Raw genomic sequence first — 22,459 nt, 5'->3', positions numbered from 1 at the left:
CAGGCTTCCGTGTCCGTCACCAGCTCCAGGGGCTTGCTCAAACTCATGTCCATCGAGTCAGTGATGCCATCCAACCATCTTATCCTCTGTCATCCCCTTCTCCTCTGCCTTCAATCAAGACTATGAGAGGCAGATATTATAGAGTATAATTATTGTAAAGAGTTTGTCTAAAAGCTCATATCACATTTACATTTTTTACTTTTGTTGTTGTCGTTTCCAGGTAGTTTCTTGCTGACAAGCTTGTGACAGATATAACAATAGAGCAATTTTTACCTCAAAAGAAACCTAGGCACTATGAACATGTTGTGCTTAATGTTGTTGACTCTTAGACATGTCTATAATGGAGGAGCAAAACCAAAAATACTAGATATTTAATATTGACTAGTTCCCAGTTCACGGGACTCTGACATTCATTTAGGTCAATGTTTTCTTGTATTTCCAGCAGTTTGATTTGGAAGGGCTGCCTTGTCTTGAGACCATTGAAATCAGAACTCAGAACTTGAGCAATATTATCAAAAAACACAGGGCTCACACTGACACATACCTTAATCCAAACAGACAGACAAGACATCTTCCAGGTTTCCGCCTGAGATTTAAAATATTTCTTTGAGCCAGTCTTCTGGGGAGTGGGGGGATGGGGGTGGCAGTAAGGCAGGCTTGGGTAACAAGCTAATTGTTGGTCATTGCATATGCAAAGAACCAGCTTTCCGGGTTCCAAGGAAAAAAGTTTCCTTGGTAACCAACTTTGTCTGGTTCTATAGAATATCATGGCCCTCCTAGGTCAGGTCATCTTGCCTTTCTGTAGTCCTCGTTTTATCCCTAAATCATAGACAGCTTGGATTGTCTCTGTGGGGTGTATGTATTGTCCTCATGTTTGACCTGGCGGCAGCAGCGAGGTCCGAGAGCCTCTCCTGGAACCGGGCGTGGGGACGGGGCTCACCGAGAGCCACTGGTGAAGGTGGGCAGCGCCCCTGGAGCGCGGCAGGGGCGGGGCGAACCCGGGCGGCGCAGGGCGGGTGTCGGCTCCTGGCGGGGGTAGGGGAGGGCTTCCCAGTTGTGCTCTCGGAGATGGCCACTGCAGCTGGAAACGCGCCGGGAGCGCAGCCAGGGTGGGGTAAACCTGGGCTGCACAGGTCGAGATTCCGCTCACTGTGGGTGGGGGGTCGGTCCCTGTTCTGCTCCCGGGGGTCGCCAATATTGCTGGGAACCCACCGGGAGCCCGGCAGGGCCGGGGCGAAACCTGGCGGTGCGGGGCGGGGTGGGGTTCCGTTCGCAGTTGGAGTCGGCTCCTGGCGGGGGTGGGGGAGGGCTTTCCAGATGTGCTGTTGGGGGTCGCCATTGCAGCTGAGAATGCCCATTTCGTGAACTCCTGGATCCCCAAAGATCGGCATCCATTGGCCACAGCGGAGGGTGCGGAACACAGGTAAGGGAACGGGGACTGCGTGGAGCAGGGAACCATGTATTCCGCCCTGTGTTGGCACAGTCTCAGAGCTCCCCAACCTGGCGGTCGCAGAAAGGCCTCGTCTTTGGGGTCAAGGCCTTTACCGCTCCACCCCTCTGCTGAAAAACCTCAGAGTCTGCGCGGTTTTCCCAAGCAGCCTAGTGTCCGCTGGAAGTCCAAGGGACATAACCCTGAATTCTGGCCGGCTGGCCCAGCCCTGCTTCTGGCACTTTGTAGGCCAGCGGGCCCTGGAGCACCTGCTAGGATGGGAAAGGGAAGGGTACGCGAATTGCACCCTGGTGGCCGCCGAGGCAGCAAAGAAGGGGGGAGGGCACCTTACTGCCCTTTAATGGCAGACAGAATCTGTGGCTGTCCTGCTGCGTGGGCCTTTTCATGGGGACCCTGTGCAATAAAAGTTTACCGGTGACCTTAGGGAACTTCCCAGTGTGCTTCTGACAGATGAGGGATGCTGTGGAGTTGGCGGGGCCTCTCAGGACTCCTCTGGGTTTGGCGCAATGGAAGAGGGCCTCATCTCCAGGGAAGGCAGGAACCTCAGGCTTCCTCTCCGTTTCAGACTCCGACCGCAGGGTCCCTGCAGAGTTGGGACAGGAGAGTCAGGAATCGTCTTGTCTGAGGAAGGGAACTCCGCTTGCCTCTCGAGGTGCTCAGGGGGTCTCAGGCCCCTTGTTGAGCTGTGTGTGGAACCTGCGGGTGTTTCCGGAAATGCACGACGGTGACAGTGCCCCTTCGTGTTGTGCCTTCACCCACTGGGTTGCCTTCGAAGAGGTGTCTGGGCCTCATCTAGGCCTGTGTCCGGGACTTAACGTTCCTCTCAAGGGAAGACAGGGATCTCAGGGTGGCGTTCCAGACTCCCCCGGGGAGTCAGGCCTCGCCTCGAGGGCAAGCCAAGGATGCCGCTCTCCTCTCAAGTCGCGACGCAGATCTCTTGGAGCCCACTGAGTGGCCTCAAGGGAGTCAGGCCTTCTCTTCAGTTTGGAGAGAGGACTCGGGATTGTGCTCTGGGTCAGGCAGGAAAAGAAGGCCCTCACCTCGCGAGGATGTGGGCTTCTCAGGGGTTTCCTCGAGCTGCGGCGCCCGTGGGGGTTTTCTCACGAGGCAAGACGAGGTTCTCAGGGAGCCTCTCGTGCGGTGCCAGGGAAGTCAGGTCTCTGTGCACGTGGCGAGGGGGAGCGCGTCATGGCTCTCCAGTCATGGGAGAGGACTAGGGCCTCCAGAGGCGTTGAAGAAGGACACTCGAGGTCTTTCTGTGGTTGCGGCGGGAAAGCCTCGTTTCCCTCGACTTCTGCCGGGGACCTGAGGGAACTTCCCATGGTGCCTCTGATAGGTGAGGGATGCTGTGGAGTTGGCGGGGCCTCTCGGGACTCCGCTGGGCTTGGCACAATGGAAGAGGGCCTCATCTCGAGGGGAGACAGGAAACTTAGGCTTCCTCTCCTTTTCGGACTCCAACCACAGGGTCCCTGCAGAGTTGGGACAGGAGAGTCAGGCCTCGTCTTGTCTGAGGAAGGGAACTCCGCTTGCCTCTCGAATTGCTCAGGGTGTCTCACGCACCTCGTCGAGCTGTGTGTGGAAACCGCGGGTTTTTCCGGATGACGCACGGGGGTGTCAGTGCCCCTTCGAATGGTAACTTCACCCACAGGGTTGCCTTCGAAGAGGTGTCCGGGCATCGGGTTCTTATCCAGAGCGGACTGGGAAATCGGGGTCGTTCGGCATGTGGCACAACCCACGGGGCTCGTCTCGAATTTCCTCGGGAGGCCGGCCTCATCCTGAGGTGTGCCGGGAAAGCCGGGAACCCCTTCCAGAATACGCAGGGGAATCGACTCTCCTGTCGTGATTAGGAGGGGAGAAGGGGCTCAGATGAAGGGGTGCCAGGACCCTCGGTGTTCCCCTCGAGGGAACCCGGCGTGTCTGGGAAATTTTGGAGGTCGCATGAAGGGTGTCAGGTACCGTTTCGCAACTCAGGACGGAACGTGAGACTTCCCTTGAGACGCCGTAGCGGGCAAGGGCCCCATCTTGCGAAGACGTTGGGACCACGTGGTTTTTCTCGAGTTGCGGCGGGATTCTCGAGTTACGACGGGGATTTCAGGCTTCCTCTTGGGTTGGCCCTGGGAAGCCCCATCTTCCATTCGAGTTGCTAGGGAAAGCTGGGGGTTGCACTCGAGTCACTGCAGGGCCCAAGAGACCTCATCTAGGCGTCTGTCCAGGACCTAGTAGTACTCTCAAGGGAAGACAGGGATCCCGGGTTTGCACTCCAGAGTCCCCCGAGGAGTCAGGCCTCGCCTCGAGGGGAAGCAAAGGACTCCGCTCTTCTCTTGAGCCACGACGCGGATCTCTTGGAGCCCTCTGAGTGGGCTCAAGGGAGTCAAGCCTAATCTTCAGTTTGGAGAGAGGACTCGGGATTGCTCTCCAGGAAAGGCAGGAAAAGAAGGCCCTCACCTCGCGAGGACGGGGGCTTCTCAGGGGTTTCCTCGAGCTGCGGCGTCCGTGGGGCTTTTCTCACGAGGCACGACGAGGTTCTCAGGGAGCCTCTCGTGCGGCGCCAGGGAAGTCAGGTCTCCATGAGCGTGGCGAGGGGGAGCGCGTCATTGTTCTCGAGTCCTGGGAGGGGACTAGGGCATCAAGGCGTGTAGAAGAAGGTCTCTCGAGGTCTTTCTCGGCTTGCAGCGGGAAACCCTCGTTTCCCTCGACTTCTCCCGGTGACCTGAGGGAACTTCCCAGGGTTCCTCTTAGAGGTGAGGGATGCTGTGTAATTGGTGGGCCATCTCGGGACTCCTCTGGGTTTGGCGCAATCGAAGAGGGCCTCATCTCGAGGGGAGACAGGACCTCAGGCTTCCTCTCCGTTTCGTACTCCGACAGCAGTGTCCCTGCAGCGTTGGGGCAGGAGAGTCAGGCCTCGTCTTGTCTGAGGAAGGGAACTCCGCTTGCCTCTCGAGTTGCTCAGGGAGTCTCAGTCCCCTCGTGGAGCTCTGTGTGGAAACCGCGGGTGTTTCCGGACGATGCACGGGAGTGTCAGTGCCCCTTCGTGTTGTTCCTTCACTCACAGGGTGGCCTTCGAAGAGGTGTCCGGGCATCGGGTTCTCCTCAACTGCGGACCGGGAAATCAGGGTCGTTCAACATGGGGCACCAGCCACGGGGCTTGTCTCGAATTTCCTCGCGAGGCCGGCCTCATCCTGAGGGGCGCCGTGCAGGCCGGGAACCCCTTCCAGACCACGCAGGGGAATCAACTCTCCTGTCGCGAACAGGAGAGGAGTAGGAGCTCAGAGGAAGTGGTGCCGGGACTCTCGGTGTTCCCCTCAAGGGAACCCGGCATGTCGGGGAACTTTTGGATGTCGCATGAAGGGTGTCAGGTACCATGTCTCACTTCACGACGGAACATGGGACTTCCCTTGAGACGCCGTACTGGGCAAGCGCCTCATCTTGCGAAGACGTTGAAACCACGTGGTTTTTCTCGAGTTGCGGCAGAATTCTCGAGTTTCGACGAGGATTTCAGGCTTCCTCTTGGGTTGGCCTTGGGACGCCCCATCTCCCATTCAAGTAGCGAGGGAAATCTGGGGGTAGCGCTCGAGTCACTGCAGGGCCGAAGAGACCTCATCAAGGCGTGTGTCCTGGAACTAATATTCCTCTCCAGGGAAGGCAGGAATCTCGGGGTTGCATTTCAGGCTCCCTCGGGGAGTCAGGCCTCGTCTCGAGGGGAAGCCAAGGACTCCGCTCTCCTCTCGAGTGGCGACGCGGATCTCTTGGAGCCCACTGAGTGGACTCAAGGGAGCCCAGCGTCCTCTTCAGTTTGGAGAGAGGACCCGGGATTGCTCTCCAGGCCATGCAGGAATAGAAGGCCTTCAGCTCGCCAGAACGGGGGCGTCTCAGGGGTTTCCTCGAGCTGCGGCGCCCGTGGGGGTTTTCTCCCGAGGCACGACGAGGATCTCAGGGAGCCTCTCGTGCGGCGCCAGGGAAGTCAGGTCTCCATGCGCGTGGCGAGGGGGAGCGCGTCATGGCTCTCGAGTCACGGGAGGGGACTAGGGCCTCGAGACGCATTGAAGAAGGACTCTCGAGGTCTTTTTCGGGTGGCGGCGGGAAACCCTCGTGTCCCTCGCCTTCTGCCGGGGACCTTAGGGAACTTGCCAGGGTGCCTCTGAGAGGCGAGGGATCCTGTGGAGGTGGCGGGGCCCCTCGGGACTCCGCTGGGTCTGGCGCAACGGAAGAGGGCCTCACCTCGAGGGGAGGCAGGAACCTCAGGCTTCCTCTCCGTTTCGGACTCCGACCGCAGGGTCCCTGCAGAGTTGGGACAGGAGAGTCAGGCCTCGTCTTGTCTGAGGAAGGGAACCCCGCTGGCCTCTCGAGTTGCTCAGGGGGTCTCAGGCCCCTCGTCGAGCTGTGTGTGGAACCCGCGGGTCTTTGCGGACGATGCACGGGGTTGGCAGTGCCCCTTCGTGTTGTGCCTTCACCCACAGGGTTGCCTTCGAAGAGGGGTCCGGGCCTCGGGTCCTTCTCCAGGGCGGACCGGGGAATCGGGGGCGTTCGGCATGTGGCCCCACCCACGTGGCTCGTCTCGAATTTCCTCGTGAGACCGGCCTCATCCTGAGGTGCGCCGGGAAGGCCGGGAACCCCTTCCAGACCACGCAGGGGAATCGCCTCTCCTGTCGCGATCAGGAGGGGAGAAGGGGCTCAGAGGAAGCGGTGCCGGGACCCTCGGTGTTCCCCTCGAGGGAACCCGGCGTGTCGGGGGACTTTAGGGGGTCGCAGGAAGGCTGTCAGGGACTGTTTCACCCTTCAGGGCGGAACAGGGGACTTCCCTTGAGACGCCATGGCGGGCAAGGGCCTCATCTTGCCAAGAGGTGGGAACCACGTGGTTTTTCTCGAGTTGCCGCGGGATTCTCGAGTTACGACGGGGATCTCAGCCTTCCCCTTGGGTTGGCCCTGGGAAGCTCAATCTTCCCCTCAGGGTGCGAGGGAAAGCTGGGGGTTGCGCTCGAGTCACCGCAGGGCCGAAGAGACCTCACCTAGGCGTGTGTCCGGGACCTAATATTCCTCTCCCGGGAAGGCAGGGATCTCGGGGTTGCATTCCAGGCTCCCCCGGGGAGTCAGGCCTCGTCTCGAGGGGAAGCCAAGGACTCCGCTCTCCTCTCGAGTCGCGACGCGGGGCTCTTGGAGCCCCCTGAGCGGCCTCAAGGGAGTCCAGCCTCCTCTTCCGTTTGGAGAGAGGACCCGGGATTGCTCTCCAGGACATGCAGGAAGAGAAGGCCCTCAGCTCGCGAGGACGGGGGCGTCTCAGGGTTTCCTCGAGCTGCGGCGCCCGTGGGGGTTTTCTCCCGAGGCACGACGAGGATCTCAGGGAGCCTCTCGTGCGGAGCCAGTGAAGTCAGTTCTCCATGCGCGTTGCGAGGGGGAGCGCGTCCTGGCTCTCGAGTCACGGGAGGGGACTAGGGCCTCGAGACGCGTTGAAGAAGGACTCTCGAGGTCTTTCTCGGGGGGCGGCGGGAAACCCTCGTGTCCCTCGCCTTCTGCCGGGGACCTTAGGGAACTTGCCAGGGTGCCTCTGAGAAGCGAGGGATCCTGTGGAGGTGGCGGGGCCCCTCGGGACTCCGCTGGGTCTGGCGCAACGGAAGAGGGCCTCACCTCGAGGGGAGGCAGGAACCTCAGGCTTCCTCTCCGTTTCGGACTCCGACCGCAGGGTCCCTGCAGAGATGGGACACGAGAGTCAGGCCTCGTCTTGTCTGAGGAAGGGAACCCCGCTGGCCTCTCGAGTTGCTCAGGGGGTCTCAGGCCCCTCGTCGAGCTGTGTGTGGAACCCGCGGGTCTTTGCGGACGATGCACGGGGGTGGCAGTGCCCCTTCGTGTTGTGCCTTCACCCACAGGGTTGCCTTCGAAGAGGGGTCTGGGCCTCGGGTCCTTCTCCAGGGCGGACCGGGGAATCGGGGGCGTTCGGCATGTGGCCCCACCCACGTGGCTCGTCTCGAATTTCCTCGTGAGACCGGCCTCATCCTGAGGTGCGCCGGGAAGGCCGGGAACCCCTTCCAGAACACGCAGGGGAATCGCCTCTCCTGTCGCGATCAGGAGGGGAGAAGGGGCTCAGAGGAAGTGGTGCCGGGACCCTCGGTGTTCCCCTCGAGGGAACCCGGCGTGTCGGGGGACTTTTGGGGGTCGCAAGAAGGCTGTCAGGGACCGTTTCGCCCTTCAGGGCGGAACAGGGGACTTCCCTTGAGACGCCGTGGCGGGCAAGGGCCTCATCTTGCCAAGAGGTGGGAACCACGTGGTTTTTCTCGAGTTGCGGCGGGATTCTCGAGTTACGACGGGGATCTCAGCCTTCCCCTTGGGTTGGCCCTGGGAAGCCCAATCTTCCCCTCGGGTTGCGAGGGAAAGCTGGGGGTTGCGCTCGAGTCACTGCAGGGCCGAAGAGACCTCACCTAGGCGTGTGTCCGGGACCTACTCTTCCTCTCCAGGGAAGGCAGGGATCTCGGGGTTGCATTCCAGGCTCCCCCGGGGAGTCAGGCCTCGTCTCGAGGGGAAGCCAAGGACTCCGCTCTCCTCTCGAGTCGTGACGCGGGTCTCTTGGAGCCCCCTGAGCGGCCTCAAGGGAGTCCAGCCTCCTCTTCCGTTTGGAGAGAGGACCCGGGATTGCACTCCAGGCCATGCAGGAAAAAAAGGCCCTCAGCTCGCGAGGACGGGGGCGTCACAGGGGTTTCCTCGAGCTGCGGCGCCCGTGGGGGTTTTCTCCCGAGGCACGACGAGGATCTCAGGGAGCCTCTCGTGCGGCGCCAGGGAAGTCAGGTCTCCATGCGCGTGGCGAGGGGGAGCGCGTCCTGGCTCTCGAGTCACGGGAGGGGACTAGGGCCTCGAGACGCGTTGAAGAAGGACTCTCGAGGTCTTTGTCGGGGGGCGGCGGGAAACCCTCGTGTCCCTCGCCTTCTGCCGGGGACCTTAGGGAACTTCCCAGGGTGCCTCTGAGAGGCGAGGGATCCTGTGGAGGTGGCTGGGCCCCTCGGGACTCCGCTGGGTCTGGCGCAACGGAAGAGGGCCTCACCTCGAGGGGAGGCAGGAACCTCAGGCTTCCTCTCCGTTTCGGACTCCGACCGCAGGGTCCCTGCAGAGTTGGGACAGGAGAGTCAGGCCTCGTCTTGTCTGAGGAAGGGAACCCCGCTGGCTTCTCGAGTTGCTCAGGGGGTCTCAGGCCCCTCGTCGAGCTGTGTGTGGAACCCGCGGGTCTTTGCGGACGCTGCACGGGGGTGGCAGTGCCCCTTCGTGTTGTGCCTTCACCCACAGGGTTGCCTTCGAAGAGGGGTCCGGGCCTCGGGTCCTTCTCAAGGGCGGACCGGGGAATCGGGGGCGTTCGGCATGTGGCCCCACCCACGTGGCTCGTCTCGAATTTCCTCGTGAGACCGGCCTCATCCTGAGGTGCGCCGGGAAGGCCTGGAACCCCTTCCAGACCACGCAGGGGAATCGCCTCTCCTGTCGTGATCAGTAGTGGAGAAGTGGTTCAGAGGAAGCGGTGCCGGGACCCTCGGTGTTCCCCTCGAGGGAACCCCGCGTGTAGGGGGACTTTTGGGGGTCGCAGGAAGGTTGTCAGGGACCGTTTCGCCCTTCAGGGCGGAACAGGGGACTTCCCTTGAGACGCCGTGGCGGGCAAGGGCCTCATCTTGCCAAGAGGTGGGAACCACGTGGTTTTTCTCGAGTTGCGGCGGGATTCTCGAGTTACGACGGGGATCTCAGCCTTCCCCTTGGGTTGGCCCTGGGAAGCCCAATCTTCCCCTCGGGGTGCGAGGGAAAGCTGGGGGTTGCGCTCCAGTCACTGCAGGGCCAAAGAGACCTCACCTAGGCGTGTGTCCGGGACCTAATATTCCTCTCCAGGGAAGGCAGGGATCTCGGGGTTGCATTCCAGGCTCCCCCGGGGAGTCAGGCCTCGTCTCGAGGGGAAGCCAAGGACACCGCTCTCCTCTCGAGTCGCGACGCGGGTCTCTTGGAGCCCCCTGAGCGGCCTCAAGGGAGTCCAGCCTCCTCTTCCGTTTGGAGAGAGGACCCGGGATTGCTCTCCAGGCCATGCAGGAAAAGAAGGCCCTCAGCTCGCGAGGACGGGGGCGTCTCAGGGGTTTCCTCGAGCTGCGGCGCCCGTGGGGGTTTTCCCCCAAGGCACGACGAGGATCTCAGGGAGCCTCTCGTGCAGCGCCAGGGAAGTCAGGTCTCCATGCGCGTGGCGAGGGGGAGCGCGTCCTGGCTCTCGAGTCACGGGAGGGGACTAGGGCCTCGAGACGCGTTGAAGAAGGACTCTCGAGGTCTTTCTCGGGGGGCGGCGGGAAACCCTCGTGTGCCTCGCCTTCTGCCGGGGACCTTAAGGAACTTGCCACGGTGCCTCTGAGAGGCGAGGGATCCTGTGGAGGTGGCGGGGCCCCTCGGGACTCCGCTGGGTCTGGCGCAACGGAAGAGGGCCTCACCTCGAGGGGAGGCAGGAACCTCAGGCTTCCTCTCCGTTTCGGACTCCGACCGCAGGGTCCCTGCAGAGTTGGGACAGGAGAGTCAGGCCTCGTCTTGTCTGAGGAAGGGAACCCCGCTGGCCTCTCGAGTTGCTCAGGGGGTCTCAGGCCCCTCGTCGAGCTGTGTGTGGAACCCGCGGGTCTTTGCGGACGCTGCACGGGGGTGGCAGTGCCCCTTCGTGTTGTGCCTTCACCCACAGAGTTGCCTTCGAAGAGGGGTCCGGGCCTCGGGTCCTTCTCAAGAGCGGACCGGGGAATCGGGGGCGTTCGGCATGTGTCCCCACCCACGTGGCTCGTCTCGAATTTCCTCGTGAGACCGGCCTCATCCTGAGGTGCGCCGGGAAGGCCGGGAACCCCTTCCAGACCACGCAGGGGAATCGCCTCTCCTGTCGCGATCAGGAGGGGAGAAAGGGCTCAGAGGAAGCGGTGCCGGGACCCTCGGTGTACCCCTCGAGGGAACCCGGCGTGTCGGGGGAATTTTGGGGGTCGCAGGAAGGCTGTCAGGGACCGTTTCGCCCTTCAGGGCGGAACAGGGGACTTCCCTTGAGACGCCGTCGCGGGCAAGGGCCTCATCTTGCCAAGAGGTGGGAACCACGTGGTTTTTCTCGAGTTGCGGCGGGATTCTCGAGTTACGACGGGGATCTCAGCCTTCCCCTTGGGTTGGCCCTGGGAAGCCCAATCTTCCCCTCGGGTTGCGAGGGAAAGCTGGGGGTTGCGCTCGAGTCACCGCAGGGCCGAAGAGACCTCACCTAGGCGTGTGTCCGGGACCTACTCTTCCTCTCCAGGGAAGGCAGGGATTTCGGGGTTGCATTGCAGGCTCCCCCGGGGAGTCAGGCCTCGTCTCGAGGGGAAGCCAAGGACTCCGCTCTCCTCTCGAGTCTCGACGCGGGTCTCTTGGAGCCCCCTGAGCGGCCTCAAGGGAGTCCAGCCTCCTCTTCCGTTTGGAGAGAGGACCCGGGATTGCTCTCCAGGCCATGCAGGAAAAGAAGGCCCTCAGCTGGCGAGGACGGGGGCGTCTCAGGGGTTTCCTCGAGCTGCGGCGCCCGTGGGGGTTTTCTCCCGAGGCACGACGAGGATCTCAGGGAGCCTCTCGTGCGGCGCCAGGGAAGTCAGGTCTCCATGCGCGTGGCGAGGGGGAGCGCGTCCTGGCTCTCGAGTCACGGGAGGGGACTAGGGCCTCGAGACGCGTTGAAGAAGGACTCTCGAGGTCTTTCTCGGGGGGCGGCGGGAAACCCTCGTGTCCCTCGCCTTCTGCCGGGGACCTTAGGGAACTTGCCAGGGTGCCTCTGAGAGGCGAGGGATCCTGTGGAGGTGGCGGGGCCCCTCGGGACTCCGCTGGGTCTGGCGCAACGGAAGAGGGCCTCACCTCGAGGGGAGGCAGGAACCTCAGGCTTCCTCTGCGTTTCGGACTCCGACCGCAGGGTCCCTGCAGAGTTGGGACAGGAGAGTCAGGCCTCGTCTTGTCTGAGGAAGGGAACCCCGCTTGCTTCTCGAGTTGCTCAGGGGGTCTCAGGCCCCTCGTCGAGCTGTGTGTGGAACCCGCGGGTCTTTGCGGACGCTGCACGGGGGTGGCAGTGCCCCTTCGTGTTGTGCCTTCACCCACAGGGTTGCCTTCGAAGAGGGGTCCGGGCCTCGGGTCCTTCTCAAGGGCGGACCGGGGAATCGGGGGCGTTCGGCATGTGGCCCCACCCACGTGGCTCGTCTCGAATTTCCTCGTGAGACCGGCCTCATCCTGAGGTGCGCCGGGAAGGCCTGGAACCCCTTCCAGACCACGCAGGGGAATCGCCTCTCCTGTCGCGATCAGTAGTGGAGAAGGGGTTCAGAGGAAGCGGTGCCGGGACCCTCGGTGTTCCCCTCGAGGGAACCCGGCGTGTCGGGGGACTTTTGGGGGTCGCAGGAAGGTTGTCAGGGACCGTTTCGCCCTTCAGGGCGGAACAGGCGACTTCCCTTGAGACGCCGTGGCGGGCAAGGGCCTCATCTTGCCAAGAGGTGGGAACCACGTGGTTTTTCTCGAGTTGCGGCGGGATTCTCGAGTTACGACGGGGATCTCAGCCTTCCCCTTGGGTTGGCCCTGGGAAGCCCAATCTTCCCCTCGGGGTGCGAGGGAAAGCTGGGGGTTGCGCTCCAGTCACTGCAGGGCCAAAGAGACCTCACCTAGGCGTGTGTCCGGGACCTATTATTCCTCTCCAGGGAAGGCAGGGATCTCGGGGTTGCATTCCAGGCTCCCCCGGGGAGTCAGGCCTCGTCTCGAGGGGAAGCCAAGGACTCCGCTCTCCTCTCGAGTCGCGACGCGGGTCTCTTGGAGCCCCCTGAGCGGCCTCAAGGGAGTCCAGCCTCCTCTTCCGTTTGGAGAGAGGACCCGGGATTGCTCTCCAGGCCATGCAGGAAAAGAATGCCCTCAGCTCGCGAGGACGGGGGCGTCTCAGGGGTTTCCTCGAGCTGCGGCGCCCGTGGGGGTTTTCCCCCCAGGCACGACGAGGATCTCAGGGAGCCTCTCGTGCAGCGCCAGGGAAGTCAGGTCTCCATGCGCGTGGCGAGGGGGAGCGCATCCTGGCTCTCGAGTCACGGGAGGGGACTAGGGCCTCGAGACGCGTTGAAGAAGGACTCTCGAGGTCTTTCTCGGGGGGCGGCGGGAAACCCTCGTGTCCCTCGCCTTCTGCCGGGGACCTTAGGGAACTTCCCAGGGTGCCTCTGAGAGGCGAGGGATCCTGTGGAGGTGGCGGGGCCCCTCGGGACTCCGCTGGGTCTGGCGCAACGGAAGAGGGCCTCACCTCGAGGGGAGGCAGGAACCTCAGGCTTCCTCTCCGTTTCGGACTCCGACCGCAGGGTCCCTGCAGAGTTGGGACAGGAGAGTCAGGCCTCGTCTTGTCTGAGGAAGGGAACCCCGCTGGCCTCTCGAGTTGCTCAGGGGGTCTCAGGCCCCTCGTCGAGCTGTGTGTGGAAACCGCGGGTCTTTGCGGACGCTGCACGGGGGTGGCAGTGCCCCTTCGTGTTGTGCCTTCACCCACAGAGTTGCCTTCGAAGAGGGGTCCGGGCCTCGGGTCCTTCTCAAGAGCGGACCGGGGAATCGGGGGCGTTCGGCATGTGGCCCCACCCACGTGGCTCGTCTCGAATTTCCTCGTGAGACCGGCCTCATCCTGAGGTGCGCCGGGAAGGCCTGGAACCCCTTCCAGACCACGCAGGGGAATCGCCTCTCCTGTCGCGATCAGGAGTGGAGAAAGTGTTCAGAGGAAGCGGTGTCGGGACCCTCGGTGTTCCCCTCGAGGGAACCCGGCGTGTCGGGGGACTTTTGGGGGTCGCAGGAAGGCTGTCAGGGACCGTTTCGCCCTTCAGGGCGGAACAGGCGACTTCCCTTGAGACGCCGTGGCGGGCAAGGGCCTCATCTTGCCAAGAGGTGGGAACCACGTGGTTTTTCTCGAGTTGCGGCGGGATTCTCGAGTTACGACGGGGATCTCAGCCTTCCCCTTGGGTTGGCCCTGGGAAGCCCAATCTTCCCCTCGGGGTGCGAGGGAAAACTGGGGGTTGCGCTCGAGTCACTGCAGGGCCGAAGAGACCTCACCTAGGCGTGTGTCCGGGACCTACTCTTCCTCTCCAGGGAAGGCAGGGATCTCGGGGTTGCATTCCAGGCTCCCCCCGGGAGTCAGGCCTCGTCTCGAGGGGAAGCCAAGGACTCCGCTCTCCTCTCGAGTCGCGACGCGGGTCTCTTGGAGCCCCCTGAGCGGCCTCAAGGGAGTCCAGCCTCCTCTTCCGTTTGGAGAGAGGACCCGGGATTGCTCTCCAGACCATGCAGGAAAAGAAGGCCCTCAGCTCGCGAGGACGGGGGCGTCTCAGGGGTTTCCTCGAGCTGCGGCGCCCGTGGGGGTTTTCTCCCGAGGCACGACGAGGATCTCAGGGAGACTCTGGTGCGGCGCCAGGGAAGTCAGGTCTCCATGCGCGTGGCGAGGGGGAGCGCGTCCTGGCTCTCGAGTCACGGGAGGGGACTAGGGCCTCGAGACGCGTTGAAGAAGGACTCTCGAGGTCTTTCTCGGGGTGCGGCGGGAAACCCTCGTGTCCCTCGCCTTCTGCCGGGGACCTTAGGGAACTTGCCAGGGTGCCTCTGAGAGGCGAGGGATCCTGTGGAGGTGGCGGGGCCCCTCGGGACTCCGCTGGGTCTGGCGCAACGGAAGAGGGCCTCACCTCGAGGGGAGGCAGGAACCTCAGGCTTCCTCTCCGTTTCGGACTCCGACCGCAGGGTCCATGAAGAGTTGGGACAGGAGAGTCAGGCCTCGACTTGTCTGAGGAAGGGAACCCCGCTGGCCTCTCGAGTTGCTCAGGGGGTCTCAGGCCCCTCGTCGAGCTGTGTGTGGAAACCGCGGGTCTTTGCGGACTATGCACGGGGGTGGCAGTGCCCCTTCGTGTTGTGCCTTCACCCACAGGGTTGCCTTCGAAGAGGGGTCCGGGCCTCGGGTCCTTCTCAAGGGCGGACCGGGGAATCGGGGGCGTTCGGCATGTGGCCCCACCCACGTGGCTCGTCTCGAATTTCCTCGTGAGACCGGCCTCATCCTGAGGTGCGCCGGGAAGGCCGGGAACCCCTTCCAGACCACGCAGGGGAATCGCCTCTCCTGTCGCGATCAGGAGGGGAGAAGGGGCTCAGAGGAAGCGGTGCCGGGACCCTCGGTGTTCCCATCGAGGGAAACCCGGCGTGTCGGGGGACTTTTGGGGGTCGCAGGAAGGCTGTCAGGGACCGTTTCGCCATTCAGGGCGGAACAGGGGACTTCCCTTGAGACGCCGTGGCGGGCAAGGGCCTCATCTTGCCAAGAGGTGGGAAACACGTGGTTTTTCTCGAGTTGCGGCGGGATTCTCGAGTTACGACGGGGATCTCAGCCTTCCCCTTGGGTTGGCCCTGGGAAGCCCAGTCTTCCCACCGGGTTGCGAGGGAAAGCTGGGGGTTGCGCTCGAGTCACCGCAGGGCCGAAGAGACCTCACCTAGGCGTGTGTCCGGGACCTAATATTCCTCTCCAGGGAAGGCAGGGATCTCGGGGTTGCATTCCAGGCTCCCCCGGGGAGTCAGGCCTCGTCTCGAGGGGAAGCCAAGGTCTCCGCTCTCCTCTCGAGTCGCGACGCGGGTCTCTTGGAGACCCCTGAGCGGCCTCAAGGGAGTCCAGCCTCCTCTTCCGTTTTGAGAGAGGACCCGGGATTGCTCTCCAGGCCATGCAGGAAGAGAAGGCCCTCAGCTCGCGAGGACGGGGGCGTCTCAGGGGTTTCCTCGAGCTGCGGCGCCCGTGGGGGTTTTCTCCCGAGGCACGACGAGGATCTCAGGGAGCCTCTCGTGCGGCGCCAGGGAAGTCAGGTCTCCATGCGCGTGGCGAGGGGGAGCGCGTCCTGGCTCTCGAGTCACGGGAGGGGACTAGGGACTCGAGACGCGTTGAAGAAGGACTCTCGAGGTCTTTCTCGGGGGGCGGCGGGAAACCCTCGTGTCCCTCGCCTTCTGCCGGGGACCTTAGGGAACTTGCCAGCGTGCCTCTGAGAGGCGAGGGATCCTGTGGAGGTGGCGGGGCCCCTCGGGACTCCGCTGGGTCTGGCGCAACGGAAGAGGGCCTCACCTCGAGGGGAGGCAGGAACCTCAGGCTTCCTCTCCGTTTCGGACTCCGACCGCAGGGTCCCTGCAGAGTTGGGACAGGAGAGTCAGGCCTCGTCTTGTCTGAGGAAGGGAACCCCGCTGGCCTCTCGAGTTGCTCAGGGGGTCTCAGGCCCCTCGTCGAGCTGTGTGTGGAACCCGCGGGTCTTTGCGGACGATGCACGGGGGTGGCAGTGCCCCTTCGTGTTGTGCCTTCACCCACAGGGTTTCCTTCGAAGAGGGGTCCGGGCCTCGGGTCCTTCTCCAGGGCGGACCGGGGAATCGGGGGCGTTCGGCATGTGGCCCCACCCACGTGGCTCGTCTCGAATTTCCTCGTGAGACCGGCCTCATCCTGAGGTGCGCCGGGAAGGCCGGGAACCCCTTCCAGACCACGAAGGGGAATCGCCTCTCCTGTCGCGATCAGGAAATGAGAAGGGGATCAGAGGAAGCGGTGCCGGGACCCTCGGTGTTCCCGTCGAGGGAACCCGGCGTGTCAGGGGACTTTTGGGGGTCGCAGGAAGGCTGTCAGGGACCGTTTCGCCCTTCAGGGCGGAACAGGGGACTTCCCTTGAGACGCCGTGGCGGGCAAGGGCCTCATCTTGCCAAGAGGTGGGAACCACGTGGTTTTTCTCGAGTTGCGGCGGGATTCTCGAGTTACGACGGGGATCTCAGCCTTCCCCTTGGGTTGGCCCTGGGAAGCCCAATCTTCCCCTCGGGTTGCGAGGGAAAGCTGGGGGTTGCGCTCGAGTCACCGCAGGGCCGAAGAGACCTCACCTAGGCGTGTGTCCGGGACCTAATATTCCTCTCCAGGGAAGGCAGGGATCTCGGGGTTGCATTCCAGGCTCCCCCGGGGAGTCAGGCCTCGTCTCGAGGGGAAGCCAAGGACTCCGCTCTCCTCTCGAGTTGCGACGCGGGTCTTTTGGAGCCCCCTGAGCGGCCTCAAGGGAGTCCAGCCTCCTCTTCCGTTTGGAGAGAGGACACGGGATTGCTCTCCAGGCCATGCAGGAAGAGAAGGCCCTCAGCTCGCGAGGACGGGGGCGTCTCAGGGGTTTCCTCGAGCTGTGGCGCCCGTGGGGGTTTTCTCCCGAGGCACGACGAGGATCTCAGGGAGCCTCTCGTGCGGCGCCAGGGAAGTCAGGTCTCCATGCGCGTGGCGAGGGGGAGCGCGTCCTGGCTCTCGAGTCACGGGAGGGGACTAGGGCCTCGAGACGCGTTGAAGAAGGACTCTCGAGGTCTTTCTCGGGGGGCGGCGGGAAACCCTCGTGTCCCTCGCCTTCTGCCGGGGACCTTAGGGAACTTGCCAGGGTGCCTCTGAGAGGCGAGGGATCCTGTGGAGGTGGCGGGGCCCCTCGGGACTCCGCTGGGTCTGGCGCAACGGAAGAGGGCCTCACCTCGAGGGGAGGCAGGAACCTCAGGCTTCCTCTCCGTTTCGGACTCCGACCGCAGGGTCCCTGCAGAGTTGGGACAGGAGAGTCAGGCCTCGTCTTGCCTGAGGAAGGGAACCCCGCTGGCCTCTCGAGTTGCTCAGGGGGTCTCAGGCCCCTCGTCGAGCTGTGTGTGGAACCCGCGGGTCTTTGCGGACGATGCACGGGGGTGGCAGTGCCCCTTCGTGTTGTGCCTTCACCCACAGGGTTTCTTTCGAAGAGGGGTCCGGGCCTCGGGTCCTTCTCCAGGGCGGACCAGGGAATCGGGGGCGTTCGGCATGTGGCCCCACCCACGTGGCTCGTCTCGAATTTCCTCGTGAGACCGGCCTCATCCTGAGGTGCGCCGGGAAGGCCGGGAACACCTTCCAGACCACGCAGGGGAATCGCCTCTCCTGTCGCGATCAGGAGGGGAGAAGGGGCTCAGAGGAAGCGGTGCCGGGACCCTCGGTGTTCCCCTCGAGGGAACCCGGCGTGTCGGGGGACTTTTGGGGGTCGCAGGAAGGCTGTCAGGGACCGTTTCGCCCTTCAGGGCGGAACAGGGGACTTCCCTTGAGACACCGTGGCGGGCAAGGGCCTCATCTTGCCAAGAGGTGGGAACCACGTGGTTTTTCTCGAGTTGCGGCGGCATTCTCGAGTTACGACGGGGATCTCAGCCTACCCCTTGGGTTGGCCCTGGGAAGCCCAATCTTCCCCTCGGGTTGCGAGGGAAAGCTGGGGGTTGCGCTCGAGTCACCGCAGGGCCGAAGAGACCTCACCTAGGCGTGTCTCCGGGACCTAATATTCCTCTCAAGGGAAGGCAGGGATCTCGGGGTTGCATTCCAGGCTCCCCCGGGGAGTCAGGCCTCGTCTCGAGGGGAAGCCAAGGACTCCGCTCTCCTCTCGAGTCGCGACGCGGGTCTCTTGGAGCCCCCTGAGCGACCTCAAGGGAGTCCAGCCTCCTCTTCCGTTTGGAGAGAGGACCCGGGATTGCTCTCCAGGCCATGCAGGAAGAGAAGGCCCTCAGCTCGCGAGGACGGGGGCGTCTCAGGGGTTTCCTCGAGCTGCGGCGCCCGTGGGGGTTTTCTCCCGAGGCACGACGAGGATCTCAGGGAGCCTCTCGTGCGGCGCCAGGGAAGTCAGGTCTCCATGCGCGTGGCGAGGGGGAGCGCGTCCTGGCTCTCGAGTCACGGGAGGGGACTAGGGCCTCGAGACGCGTTGAAGAAGGACTCTCGAGGTCTTTCTCGGGGGGCGGCGGGAAACCCTCGTGTCCCTCGCCTTCTGCCGGGGACCTTAGGGAACTTGCCAGGGTGCCTCTGAGAGGCGAGGGATCCTGTGGAGGTGGCGGGGCCCCTCGGGACTCCGCTGGGTCTGGCGCAACGGAAGAGGGCCTCACCTCAAGGGGAGGCAGGAACCTCAGGCTTCCTCTCCGTTTCGGACTCCGACCGCAGGGTCCCTGCAGAGTTGGGACAGGAGAGTCAGGCCTCGTCTTGTCTGAGGAAGGGAACCCCGCTGGCCTCTCGAGTTGCTCAGGGGGTCTCAGGCCCCTCGTCGAGCTGTGTGTGGAACCCGCGGGTCTTTGCGGACGATGCACGGGGGTGGCAGTGCCCCTTCGTGTTGTGCCTTCACCCACAGGGTTGCCTTCGAAGAGGGGTCCAGGCCTCGGGTCCTTCTCCAGGGCAGACCGGGGAATCGGGGGCGATCGGCATGTGGCCCCACCCACGTGGCTCGTCTCGAATTTCCTCGTGAGACCGGCCTCATCCTGAGGTGCGCCGGGAAGGCCGGGAACCCCTTCCAGACCACGCAGGGGAATCGCCTCTCCTGTCGCGATCAGGAGGGGAGAAGGGGCTCAGAGGAAGCGGTGCCGGGACCCTCGGTGTTCCCCTCGAGGGAACCCGGCGTGTCGGGGGAATTTTGGGGGTCGCAGGAAGGCTGTCAGGGACCGTTTCGCCCTTCAGGCGGAACAGGGGACTTCCCTAGAGACGCCGTGGCGGGCAAGGGCCTCATCTTGCCAAGAGGTGGGAACCACGTGGTTTTTCTCGAGTTGCGGCGGGATTCTCGAGTTACGACGGGGATCTCAGCCTTCCCCTTGGGTTGGCCCTGGGAAGCCCAATCTTCCCCTCGGGTTGCGAGGGAAAGCTGGGGGTTGCGCTCGAGTCACCGCAGGGCCGAAGAGACCTCACCTAGGCGTGTGTCCGGGACCTAATATTCCTCTCCAGGGAAGGCAGGGATCTCGGGGTTGCATTCCAGGCTCCCCCGGGGAGTCAGGCCTCGTCTCGAGGGGAAGCCAAGGACTCCGCTCTCCTCTCGAGTCGCGACGCGGGCTTCTTGGAGCCCCCTGAGCGGCCTCAAGGGAGTCCAGCCTCCTCTTCCGTTTGGAGAGAGGACCCGGGATTGCTCTCCAGGCCATGCAGGAAGAGAAGGCCCTCAGCTCGCGAGGACGGGGGCGTCTCAGGGGTTTCCTCGAGCTGCGGCGCCCGTGGGGGTTTTCTGCCGAGGCACGACGAGGATCTCAGGGAGCCTCTCGTGCGGCGCCAGGGAAGTCAGGTCTCCATGCGCGTGGCGAGGGGGAGCGCGTCCTGGCTCTCGAGTCACAGGAGGGGACTAGGGCCTCGAGACGCGTTGAAGAAGGACTCTCGAGGTCTTTCTCGGGGGGCGGCGGGAAACCCTCGTGTCCCTCGCCTTCTGCCGGGGACCTTAGGGAACTTGCCAGGGTGCCTCTGAGAGGCGAGGGATCCTGTGGAGGTGGCGGGGCCCCTCGGGACTCCGCTGGGTCTGGCGCAACGGAAGAGGGCCTCACCTCGAGGGGAGGCAGGAACCTCAGGCTTCCTCTCCGTTTCGGACTCCGACCGCAGGGTCCCTGCAGAGTTGGGACAGGAGAGTCAGGCCTCGTCTTGTCTGAGGAAGGGAACCCCGCTGGCCTCTCGAGTTGCTCAGGGGGTCTCAGGCCCCTCGTCGAGCTGTGTGTGGAACCCGCGGGTCTTTGCGGACGATGCACGGGGGTGGCAGTGCCCCTTCGTGTTGTGCCTTCACCCACAGGGTTGCCTTCGAAGAGGGGTCCGGGCCTCGGGTCCTTCTCCAGGGCGGACCGGGGAATCGGGGGCGTTCGGCATGTGGCCCCACCCACGTGGCTCGTCTCGAATTTCCTCGTGAGACCGGCCTCATCCTGAGGTGCGCCGGGAAGGCCGGGAACCCCTTCCAGACCACGCAGGGGAATCGCCTCTCCTGTCGCGATCAGGAGGGGAGAAGGGGCTCAGAGGAAGCGGTGCCGGGACCCTCGGTGTTCCCCTCGAGGGAACCCGGCGTGTCGGGGGACTTTTGGGGGTCGCAGGAAGGCTGTCAGGGACCGTTTCGCCCTTCAGGGCGGAACAGGGGACTTCCCTTGAGACGCCGTTGCGGGCAAGGGCCTCATCTTGCCAAGAGGTGGGAACCACGTGGTTTTTCTCGAGTTGCGGCGGCATTCTCGAGTTACGACGGGGATCTCAGCATTCCCCTTGGGTTGGCCCTGGGAAGCCCAATCTTCCCCTCGGGTTGCGAGGGAAAGCTGGGGGTTGCGCTCGAGTCACCGCAGGGCCGAAGAGACCTCACCTAGGCGTGTGTCCGGGACCTAATATTCCTCTCCAGGGAAGGCAGGGATCTCGGGGTTGCATTCCAGGCTCCCCCGGGGAGTCAGGCCTCGTCTCGAGGGGAAGCCAAGGACTCCGCTCTCCTCTCGATTCGCGACGCGGGCCTCTTGGAGCCCCCTGAGCGGCCTCAAGGGAGTCCAGCCTCCTCTTCCGTTTGTAGAGAGGACCCGGGATTGCTCTCCAGGCCATGCAGGAAGAGAAGGCCCTCAGCTCGCGAGGACGGGGGCGTCTCAGGGGTTTCCTCGAGCTGCGGCGCCCGTGGGGGTTTTCTCCCGAGGCACGACGAGGATCTCAGGGAGCCTCTCGTGCGGCGCCAGGGAAGTCAGGTCTCCATGCGCGTGGCGAGGGGGAGCGCGTCCTGGCTCTCGAGTCACGGGAGGGGACGAGGGCCTCGAGACGCGTTGAAGAAGGACTCTCGAGGTCTTTCTCGGGGGGCGGCGGGAAACCCTCGTGTCCCTCGCCTTCTGCCGGGGACCTTAGGGAACTTGCCAGGGTGCCTCTGAGAGGCGAGGGATCCTGTGGAGGTGGCGGGGCCCCTCGGGACTCCGCTGGGTCTGGCGCAACGGAAGAGGGCCTCACCTCGAGGGGAGGCAGGAACCTCAGGCTTCCTCTCCGTTTCGGACTCCGACCGCAGGGTCCCTGCAGAGTTGGGACAGGAGAGTCAGGCCTCGTCTTGTCTGAGGAAGGGAACCCCGCTGGCCTCTCGAGTTGCTCAGGGGGTCTCAGGCCCCTCGTCGAGCTGTGTGTGGAACCCGCGGGTCTTTGCGGACGATGCACGGGGGTGGCAGTGCCCCTTCGTGTTGTGCCTTCACCCACAGGGTTGCCTTCGAAGAGGGGTCCGGGCCTCGGGTCCTTCTCCAGGGCGGACCAGGGAATCGGGGGCGTTCGGCATGTGGCCCCACCCACGTGGCTCGTCTCGAATTTCCTCGTGAGACCGGCCTCATCCTGAGGTGCGCCGGGAAGGCCGGGCACCCCTTCCAGACCACGCAGGGGAATCGCCTCTCCTGTCGCGATCAGGAGGGGAGAAGGGGCTCAGAGGAAGCGGTGCCGGGACCCTCGGTGTTCCCCTCGAGGGAACCCGGCGTGTCGGGGGACATTTGGGGGTCGCAGGAAGGCTGTCAGGGACCGTTTCGCCCTTCAGGGCGGAACAGGGGACTTCCCTTGAGACGCCGTGGCGGGCAAGGGCCTCATCTTGCCAAGAGGTGGGAACCACGTGGTTTTTCTCGAGTTGCGGCGGGATTCTCGAGTTACGACGGGGATCTCAGCCTTCCCCTTGGGTTGGCCCTGGGAAGCCCAATCTTCCCCTCGGGTTGGGAGGGAAAGCTGGGGGTTGCGCTCGAGTCACCGCAGGGCCGAAGAGACCTCACCTAGGCGTGTGTCCGGGACCTAATATTCCTCTCCAGGGAAGGCAGGGATCTCGGGGTTGCATTCCAGGCTCCCCCGGGGAGTCAGGCCTCGTCTCGAGGGGAAGCCAAGGACTCCGCTCTCCTCTCGAGTCGCGACGCGGGTCTCTTGGAGCCCCCTGAGCGGCCTCAAGGGAGTCCAGCCTCCTCTTCCGTTTGGAGAGAGGACCCGGGATTGCTCTCCAGGCCATGCAGGAAGAGAAGGCCCTCAGCTCGCGAGGACGGGGGCGTCTCAGGGGTTTCCTCGAGCTGCGGCGCCCGTGGGGGTTTTCTCCCGAGGCACGACGAGGATCTCAGGGAGCCTCTCGTGCGGCGCCAGGGAAGTCAGGTCTCCATGCGCGTGGCGAGGGGGAGCGCGTCCTGGCTCTCGAGTCACGGGAGGGGACTAGGGCCTCGAGACGCGTTGAAGAAGGACTCTCGAGGTCTTTCTCGGGGGGCGGCGGGAAACCCTCGTGTCCCTCGCCTTCTGCTGGGGACCTTAGGGAACTTCCCAGGGTGCCTCTGAGAGGCGAG

The sequence above is a fragment of the Bubalus kerabau genome, unplaced genomic scaffold (assembly GCF_029407905.1).
Source record: "Bubalus kerabau isolate K-KA32 ecotype Philippines breed swamp buffalo unplaced genomic scaffold, PCC_UOA_SB_1v2 scaffold_26, whole genome shotgun sequence".
NCBI lineage: Eukaryota > Metazoa > Chordata > Mammalia > Artiodactyla > Bovidae > Bubalus > Bubalus kerabau.
Note: the sequence above shows the minus strand (reverse complement) of the source record.